This window comes from Mus caroli, chromosome 2 (assembly GCF_900094665.2).
Source record: "Mus caroli chromosome 2, CAROLI_EIJ_v1.1, whole genome shotgun sequence".
Classification (NCBI taxonomy): Eukaryota; Metazoa; Chordata; class Mammalia; order Rodentia; family Muridae; genus Mus; species Mus caroli.
In genome coordinates, this window is record NC_034571.1 from 83,026,996 (window position 1) to 83,038,018 (window position 11,023).

Sequence of the window (11,023 nt, forward strand, 5' to 3'; positions counted from 1 at the left end):
GGAGAGGCATGTAGGACACCAGAACTGGTATTGATGGACACATGTACATATTGTAATTTACCAAAAGCTGGGATATGCGTGACGTTCATTTGCCAAACATAAAACCATATATCTGGTGGCTGAATCAGCAATTGCACTTCCCTTAACCATAGGTCCAGGTAATCAACTCAGAACAAAAAGCCAGTAGATAAAGTTTTAACCATTTATTTTTCAACATGAAACACAGAACAACAATCATTCAAACAACAAAACAAAAACAAATATGAATTGACAGACATATGGACAATTTGGGGCACCAAAAACAGATAATAGACAGACAGAGAATAGAACTTGGTGTCTCAGAGGGACACAGTTATCCTAAATAGAGCTAAGCATATTTCCATAGGAACCAGAGAGGAAGCAGGACGTCTCCCGTTTTTCTTCTGTCCCTAGGATAGCACTAAAATAGTTTATTTTCATTTTTTCTCTTTTTTGCTAAAAGATCCCAAACAGGGCATAACTACTTTTCTAAAACTTATTTTTCTCTCTCTCTCTCATGTTTAGACTCTACTTCCTTATCTCCTTCTTCTGGGAATACTGCCAGAGAAGGAAGAGGAGGCACAGTGGCCCTGAGAGCTATCTTTAAGCCTTTGATGAAGGCTGCCTCTTTAGTCAAAGTCCTCAAGAGTCGGGTAAATTGACTTAATTATTTTGTTCTTCATTTTTTATATTATCCTTTGTATCTTTATATTTTATATTATCTTTTGTATCTTTATATTTTAGTTTATTTTCTTTTTCTCTTTTTATATTTCTTCCTCTTTCTCTCTCCATTCTCCTTTTGCTCTCCCAGGGCATATTTTCCCTTCTTTCTCTTTTCCTCGGGCTCAAGGTCCGTGGAAAGGCTTTTTTTCTTAGGTGCACCTTGTTTCCTCTGAACTCCTAATCTCTCTCCCCACTCTGTCTCTGATAGACTGTATTGGACCTCCTCCAGGACCCTCTGCCCCGCCTCAACCATTTGCTGACAATCCTCGTCTTTTAAGCACGATCTTACCAGCTTCCACAATGGCATGGTCCCTGCTTTAAGTTTGCCATTCTGCTGTTCCCTAACTAGATCTCCTTTCAGTTTCTCCCAGGAGGCGATAGTTAATGACCCTGAGCACGCATACCACAGCACTACTCGATCTATCTCTTTAACAAAGCCCTCTATAGTCTTAGTGGTGATTTTTAGGCCACACTGCCTCAAGACGGACCTTAAGGCAGTCACCACGGAGTGGGAGGTTCCCATACTGCTCTTTTATCTAACTGTGCCTGACCTCAACTGAGAATCAGTCAGCAGTTCCCCCAGTGAAAGCAGAACGCAACCAAAAGAAAAAGAACAAGCCCCGTGAAAACAAACAAAAAAGTCTCTAACGCTGGAGAAAGTTCAAGACCAAACATACCTTACAGAGCTTATCTCGTCCTGCATTTCTGAACCCGCCCTGCGAACTGAGGGTCCCCTCAGCTCCTGGCAATGATATGGCTTTCCCAGGTTCTCAGCACCAATTGTCCCAAGCTAGTTTCTCACCAGCAAGAACACACTTGGACAACTGGATACTTCTGCAGCAAAGCTTTATTGCTTCATTAGGAGGAAGACCTGGAACTCTGGAAAATGGTGCTGCTTATATACACTTTGGAATGGCATGTCAGCACCTGATTTGTTGCTTGCCCATCACCTCATTGTTATGCCCCAGGATGGGCAGTGACTTGGCACAAATTCACTCTTGCACCTGCATACATTGCTTGTTTACCAGTTAGGCACAGCAGAAGCCGGCGCCATCTTGTAATGGCTATTGCTCACGGCACTCCACATTGTTTACAATATTTCATAGAGTTTATCAGTGCATCAATGTACCATGACCTTTACCAATATCCTTTATACAGTCTCAAGAAATTCCACATTTATACTCAAACAGGAAAGATGACTTTACTTACAAGAGTTGAATATGTACTTAGAAAATAAGCAAAGTATTATTGCAAAGACAATATACAACTCAAATGTTGAGGCATTCCATGCTACTTGATTTCTATGTGAAAATGAAAAGGTGAAATATGTTTAATTACATTAAACATGAATAAAAGTTGAAAAAGGATGGAAGAAGAAATGATGGGTAAGAAAAAAGCAAGTAGTGTTTCAGAAAATGGAGGAAGAGGAGAAAAAAGGAATGAGGGAAGGAAAGAAGGAAGGAAGGCAATAAAGAAGGAAGGTAAAGAGGATCTGAGGAAGGAAAAATGAAGGGAGGAAGATGGAAGGAAATAAAGAAGGAAGCAAGAAAGAAAATGGGGAGAGAAGGCAGAGACAACTTGGCTCTATAACAAATATTTTGGACACTTAGGTTGTTACTATCTTTAAGTGCTACTTTCTTGTGTTCTTCTATACTTTTACTAACTTCTGTGTGTTTTGATTTGTGTTATAAAACTGAATTACAAATAAGGTATGAGTATATGATGCCCTCATGTACCCAGTTATGCACTGAAAACCTCAATATTTTCATTAAACACATAATGTCCTGACCACAAAACAAATGCAAAGCACCTTTTCATAATTAAAATATTTCTAAATATATAAAACTATATTTATCAGTCCTAGTATGCAGTGTTTTGGTGAAATATCTAGAGATGGCTAGTTCTTATTTTCTATGAAGAAAAGTCCATTGAGTAGTGACCAAAGGGCAATATTTGTAGCCAATTTTTCCTTCCATACTGAGAAATATACTAGTGAAGATGAAGAATGTTGCCAATGTTCCTCTCACAGAGCCTTAATTATACTTTAAGGATAAAGAAGAAATAATAGAGTCAAAAATCCCTCCTTAACTGTGAAAGAAAGATGAAATTTGAAGACCTGTAAGTCATATAAAGTACTCAGAAATTGCTGGTTGTTTGTGATCCTAGAGGCTGCCTGGGGCTGAGAATAAAGGAAAACAAACCCGGGCATGCCCTGTAGTTAAAACATTCCTGGGGACAGCTTGACCATAAAGATAAAGAGGAATGTGAGTACATAACAGGGCTATCTGAACTGAGTCAACAACTCACAGAACTCTGACACCCTGCATGTACATATACTTTTTCTACTGATGTTTCAATAAGCCAATAGTCTGTCACTATGCTGAATTCCACACCCCATGCACCTTACCCCATAAAAACCCCTAGCTTCCAAGCCTCATGGCTGACATCCATTATCTCCTGTGTGGGATACATGTTGGTCAGTAGCTCTGTCATTAAACTACCTTGTGTAATTACATCAAGATGGTCTTTTCATGATTCTTTGGGTTCCTGCCAAATTGGGAATTGAGTGGGGATCTCCCCACTATGTTCTGTCATTTGGAGTTCCCACCAAGATCTATGTGACACCCAGGAACCTCGAAAGACCTCTTGGAGGTACGTTTGTTTGTGTGAGTCTTGCATGTTGTCTGTTGTCTATGTGTGGAACCGCTGAATTTGTGTTTGGATTTTCAGTTCTGAGATTGTTGGTTCAAGTCCCACCTTGTTTCTCGGTTTTCCAGTTCTGGGATTGTGTGTTCGAGTTCCACCTTGTGTGTTGGTTTTTCAGTTCTGGGATTGTGGGTTCGAGTCCTGCCTGGTAGGTTCGAGTCCCGCCTGGGTTTCCAGTTCTGGTATTCTGTATTCTGGCAGCTGCCACTGTGGACCGTGAGCACCTAGTGGCTGCGGCAAGGAGATGTCCAAAGGCCCGCAGGCTGCAACCCTGGAAGACATTCCAAGGGTGGAATGGGGTAGATGTGGAAACCGACCCCTGTCAGGAAGTCACATTTGGCTGGCTGTATAAGTCCAGGTGCAGACGAGTGTGCTTAGATATACTGGTGTCTTTTTTCTCTGTTGCTGTCTTGTTTTTGTTTGTGGTTTTCATAATAGGACACAGACACTGTGCATCGAAGGTAAAGTAGAATCCCTCCCAGCCTGTCTCTCTGTATTTCTGTGTGTCTGTCTGTCTTGTTCACTTGTGTGTTGTCCATTATACCACCTTCTGATTCTGTTTTGCTTTTGGTTTATCTGGTTTCAGGTCTGGTTTTGATCCCAAGGGGTTGACTGATTATCTTGGTTTGGTTTTAGGCCAGTCTCAGGTTCTGGGGGCCTTCCCATGGAGAGAGGTCCATTTGGGTTGGTTGCAGTGACAGTGAGAGGTGCCAAAACTTTGCAGACCACAACACTGGAGGATGCTCTGGTGTCAAGCTGGGAAGTTGGATCTGAAACAGTCCTTCTCAACCCAGCAGCAGCTAGGGTTCATTATATGCCTGGAACAGATATTATCAGGCTTCTCTGGAAATCACGTGTAAGACGCCCAGTTTTGGTCTTGCTTGTGTTTGTCATTTCTGTGGTACTGTGATTCTATGGTGGTTGCCTGAAAACGGTTTCTGAGTGTCTTGTGTCTCTCTTTGTGTTCGGACTTGGACTAACAACTGACAACTGTTTTTGAGTTATGCGCTCTGTAATAAGCCTAAGAATCCTGTCAAACCCCTATGCTGACCACTTCCTTTCAGATCCTCGGCTGCCCTGCCTCCCACTCGAACTCCAGGGAGCAGCCAGTGGGTCACAGTGGTCCCGCCCGTGGACCTGGAGCCTAGGGAGAAATGAGCTCGGGAAACGCGGAGCAAAAGAGGGGTGGTCTTGAGAAGTCAGTGACCCTGGATATTGTGGCTGCTGAAGGGGAGATAGAGGAGGCTGTGGGAGTGGCCAGCTGGGAGTGTTCTATGGTGTTCATTGCCCTAGCATCCCATCTCTTGTAATAGAAAAAGTGTTTTCACTTTGAGATATCAGTGGCCCAGTGCAGCCAGCTCTGAGAGCTGTGCTCCCTTCCCTCCCACGTGTTTTCTCTTCTCAGGCGGCCCGCCCTGAGCTGCTGGCAGTGAATCTATTCTAAGCTCCAGTGAGGGAGACATCTTCCCACTTGGGGCTTCTCCTGTCCAAGGTAAGGAGCACCAGTCTCTGAGGGGGGTCTCGTCTCTGTAGGACTAGAAAGTGCCCCAAAAATCTGACCAAGGTAACAGGAAGTTACAGAAGTTGGGAGAAGGTGCAGAAAAGGAGAAACAAAGGAAGGATAGAGGTCTGCAAAGAGCAAAGCTTCAGCAGACTCAGGACAGATGGATGACAGTGGCAAATAGAGAGGTTAACAGTGAGGAGAAGTAAAAATAGAGATGAAGGAGATTAGAGAGTTCTGAGATGAGAGAGACACTCTGAATGAGAAATATTTAGAGGAGCAACTATTAAGTAAGAGACAGGCAAGAAGAGTTGAGGAAACATGAGGCTGACAAAGACAGAGACCAGAGTCAGAATCAGAGATGTGCAGTAAGGCTGAGTAGAACCCAGCAAAGTGGCACATGCTGATAATGCTAGCACTTAGAAATGATCTGTAAGAAACAGGAAGCCAGGGAATTAAAAAGGAATAAGAGAAAATGCTGGCCACAAGAGTCAGGGAAATTAGAAAACTTAGAATAGTACCTGGCAACTACAGAAAGCTTTTGGCTAAAGATCAATGTGTTTATTGTAAAGAAAAAGGGAACTGGGTGAGAGTCTGCCCCAACAGAAAGAAGAGGATTCCCCCCTCATGACCAAACCCTTCACCTGTTCGTGGGTAAAAGTAAAGAGATAGCAAAAGGGGTGCTAACACAGAAGCTGAGTCCTTGGAAGAGGCTGGTGACCTACCTGTGGAAGGAGCTAGAAAAGACATTGTGTTTCATATTCCCCCACCAACCAGTGCAAAACAAGTTTAAAAAGTTCCTGGGCACTGCAGGCTTTTGCAGATTGTGGATTCCAGGTTTTGCTAAATTAAAGAGATAAACAGCCCTTTTGTATAGAGAAATAAAGAACAACAGGCCTTTGATGCTATTAAGACTGCCCTAATGTCGTCCACAGCTTTGGGACTCCTAAGATGTGACTGAGAACAAAGGTATTGCCAAAGAGGTTCTTACTCAGAGAAAAAAACCTGTGTCATACTTGTAAGAAATTAGACTTGGCGGCTGTAAGATGGCCTGCTTGTCTGCACATAGTGGCTTCTGGTCAAGGATGCAGATAAATTGACTCTGGGACAAAACTTGGCACATGACCTAGAAAGTGTGGTCTGTCAGGTCCTCTGACTGATGGCTGACTAATGTTCTTGAAAACATTATCCAACTGTTCCCCTGACTGATGGACACATTATCAGAGCTTTTTGTTGACTGAATGAGTGACCTTTGCTCCCCCTGCTGTCCTCAATATCACTACCCTACTGTCTGAGACTTCACCTACTCAACACTGAGCTGACATTCTGGCAGAAGAAATTGATACTTGAAATGATCTGAAGGAACAGATGAGTCTTGGCCTGAGAGTTCGAGCTCTTACACATATGGCAATAGCCTCACAGTTGAAGGTAAGAAGAAGGCAGGGAGAGCAGTGGTAGACAGAGAGCAAGTGATCTGGGCCAACAGCCTCCCTGAAGGCACGTTGGCCCAAAAAGCTGAACTTGTAACTTTGATATAAGCTCTATAAATGGCAAAAGAGAAGTGTACACTGACAGCAGGTATGCATTTGCCACTGTATGGAGCAATATACAGACTGAGAGACACAAGAGGTTATAGCCATCGCCCTGCTTGTGTTCCTGGCAATGGAACCCGAGTTTGCCTACACAACAGAGGACTTATCCCTTATTTCCAAAGATTCTAGTCACCAGTTCAACAAAAATAAGAGACTGTGATACACCTCCAGGGAAAGAAAATCCTGCCACAAAGACAAGCAGAGGCTGTGATCAAACAGATGCATCAATGGACTCAATTAGAGGTAAGCAAGATCATCCAGACATTCCCCAAGCCTAAGTACCATATACTAGGTTTAAAACACCTTGTGGAGCAGGAAGTGCACAAGCATGTGCCCTGCCAAAAAGTCAATTTCTGCCACACCATGGTGTATCCAGGAAAAAGCTACAGGGAAGACAGATCTGGCATCTACTGAGAGGTAGACTTTACTAAGAAAAGTATGTGTATGAATACCTTCTGGTTTTTGTGAACATTCTCAAGATGGATAGAAGCTTTTCCCTGTAAAAATGAGACTGCTCAGATAGTCATCAAGAAGATTATTAAAGAAATTTTTCCAAGGTTCAGAGTGCCAAAAGCAATATTGTCAGATAATGGCCCTGCCTTTGTTGCCCAGGTAAGTCAGGGTGTGGCCAAGTATTTAGAGGTCAAATGAAAATTACATTGTGTGTACAGACCTCAAAGCTCAGGACAGATAGAAAGAATAAATAGAACTCTAAAAGAGAACTTGACAAAATTAACCATAGAGAATGGCACAGACTTGGTTCTCCTTCCCCTTGCCCTATTTAGAACTAGAAATACTCACTCTTGATTCAGTCTTACTCTTTTTGAGATCCTCTATGGGGCTTCCATGCCCATCACTGTCTTAAATGATGTGTTTAAGCATACATGTTGTTATAATAATGATCTGTATGCTAAGTTAAAAGGCTTGCACGTGGTGCAGAAACAAGTCTGGCTACAGCGAACAAGATGGTTACCCCAAAGACATCTCACCAGTTCCACCCAGAGATCTAAACTATGTACACCTACGTCATGCCCAGACACTCAAGCCTCACTAGAAGGGTCCCTGCCTAGATCTGTTAAATATCCCGTCTTATTCTGTTTTTGTTCTTAAACTTTGGCCCATGTTAAAGATAGAGTATGATTTCTATTCTCCACATAGAGATATAGACTTCTAAAATTCTATGATTAGAATTTCTTAGTAGAAGAAGAGGGGAATGAAAGAAAGATGAAATTTGAAGACCTGTAAGTCATATAAAGTACTCAGAAATTGCTGCTTGTTTGTGAGCCTAGAGGCTGCCTGGGGCTGAGAATAAAAAAACAAAAAAAAACAAAAAACAAAAAAACGGGCATGCCCATATGTAAAACATTCCTGGGGACAGCTTGACCATAAAGATAAAGAGGAATGTGAGGACATAACAGGGCTATCTGGACTGAGTCAACAACTCATAGAACTCTGACACCCTGCACGTACATATAATTTTTCTGCTGATGTTTGAATAAGCCAATAGTCTGTTGCTGTGCTGAATTCCACACCCCTAAGCCCCTTGCCCCATAAAAACCCCTAGCTTTCAAGCCTTGTGGCCAACATCCATATCTCCTGTGTGGGATACATGTCAGTCAGTAGCTCCATCAGTAAACTACCCCGTGTAATTACATCAAGATGGCCTTTTCATGATTCTTTGGGTGCCTGCGAAATTGGGAATTGAGTGGAGGTCTCCCCACTAGGTTCTATCAACTGCACATGTAAATTAATGTAATTTTCCTAAGAGATGATCAACCTCTGAGACTTACCTTAATCTCCCTGAGGGTCAGAACAATTTCTTGCTCTTGAGTTGCTGAGAAACAATACTGTATACGTTTTTAGTAGCTAGAGTATCTACTCTTCCATTACATCCAAAGTCAGCTTTAAAGAGTACTTTGAAAAGTTCTATTGATGATTTGTTTTTTATACCATCATGTCAGGGAACTGACCATTGCATGTCTCTCGAAGAATTTAAGTGAAATTCATGTACACTCATCCAACATAACAGATGGGCTTTATCATAAGGAATCTATCAATTAATCTATAAGAAATATGAATTATTCTTGGGAATCACTAGTGAGAACAGTATATACTTTTAGCAACGCCATTATTTTCTTTAGGATGCTTTGCTTCATTTTTATTTTTGACAATTTTACACACATGTAGGCTATATGAAAACATCTACAGAATACCCTTTCTTATTTCCTTCTCATCCTTATAGCTACCTTCTTCTCAAATAGTCTTTTAATATTCTTGTCTTGTGTTTTTGACCCAATATCTTTAGGATTGCTTGTAGAAGCATGAGCAAAGGATTATCAAGGCTTGGGAAATTTCCTTATGTATATATAACTGAAGAAAATGTTACTCCTTTGTTAGCAACTTTGACTGTCAATAAATCCTCAGTGAGAAGTGGATACTCATGAGTCCCTCCTCTATCCAGGATATAATGTTGAAAGGGCTAAGTCCTTCATCAGTCGTATGCAGATATCCACAGGTGCTATGTGCTCACAGTCTTAGCAGCTAGGTTTTGTCCATGTGATAATTTGTATATGCTCAGCCAAGGGAGTGGTACTATTTGAGGGTTTGACCCTGTTGGAGTAGGTATGGATTTTTGGAGTAGGTGTATCACTGGGGGAGTGGGCTTTATGACCCTCATTCTAGCTGCCTGGAATTCAGTATTCTGCTAGCAGACTTCAGATGAAGATGTAGAAGTATTCGCTCCTCCCGCACCTTTCTTGCCTGGATGCCAATATGTTCCTACTTTGATGATAATGGATTGAACCTCTGAAATTGTAAGCCAGCCCCAATTAAATGTTATCCTTACAAGAGTTGCCTTGGTTATGGTGTCTGTTCACAGCAGTAAGATCCTAATTAAGACAGGCCAAAAGACAGAAATTCATAGCACCCATCCTAATTTTCCATATCTTACATTGTCACTACCATGTCTTATAAGACATTTATTGGTTCTAGGAAAAGTCCAGACACTGCCTCACCTAGGGATCCATCCAATCTGCAGACACCAAATCTCAACACTATTGCAGATGCCAAAAACACTTGCTGAAAGGGACCTGATATGTCTGTTCCTTGACAGGTTCTACCAGCACCTGTCTAATACAGATGAAGATAGTTATAGCCAACTATCGGACTGAATTCAGGGACCCCAATGGAAGAGCTAGGGGAAGGACTGAAGGAGCTGAGGGTGACTGCAACCCCATATGAAGAGCAATATCAAAGAACCAGTACATATGGGCCTAGCAAGGACTGAAACATCAACCAAAGAGTATACATGGAGGGAGCCAGGACTCCAGATACATATGTATCAGATGATGGCCTTATCTGACATTAATAGGAGGGGAAGGAGGCTTGATTTCCCCAGCATAGGAGGATGCTAGAGGGGTGAGGTGGGATTAAGTTGATGGGTAGAGGAACACCCTCAGAGAGGCAAGGGAGAGGAAGGATAGAATAGGGGTTTGGTGGAAGGGTAACTGGGAAGGGAGATATCATTTAAAATGTAAACCAATAAAATGATTAGTCAAATAAATAAATAAAATCTACAAAATGAAAAATAGGCTCTTGTAATAAATATGATGCACTTGAGGTCAAAATACTCAAAATTGGACATTTAGATTAAAATTCATGATATCACATTTTCTTTAAAGATCTTTGGGAAATGATGAACTTTCCAAATGTCATACAGTTTTCAGAGGTTAAAGAGTTGGTAAACTGAAATGACACAGCCATTTACATCAACACTTAAGCTCTGTCCATAAAAACCTGTACTATAGACCCTAACCATTTTTTAACTCCATGCAATCATCAGTTTCAAATCCATATACTCCTCTAGGGATTATTTCATTTTACTTTATTTTTTTTTCCTATAACAGTGCATGGTCTTTTCTCTCATAGTCATTCTATTGGATACTCTAAGGCTGTTCCTGTTCCTGTTCCTGGTCTTACTCTGAGGTCTCTCACAGCAGAAACTGTAGTCATTGATCTATTCCCTGAGCAGTGGCCTTAGAGTTCTCTACAGGCCACTTTAAATTTTACTCAACATTATGAGGCAGAATCCTACTGCTGAGGTGAAATTTAATAGATAAGGTTAAATCAGATTTAACACTGTGACTTGAGTCATGATTTTCCTCTCTTTCCAAGTAACATCGGTTACTTTGTATTTTTGGAAATAGAGCACTTTATATTCACTGTCAGTAACTCTGTATGCACATCGGAACTTCATTTTATCATGTGCCTAAATCAATGTTCTTCACACACTCATTGGGGATACTACCTATCAGTTCTAGCCTCATAAAGGTGTATAAACAAGTAGATTGCACACATATGTGGAAAAACTTTTATTGGAAAGTACAAAAATGAACTCATGTTACATTTCTGAGTTACATGGTTTTAATTTGAAAAATCGCTAAAAGGTATTAAATTTCATTAAATTGAAGAAATATGTTCAAAA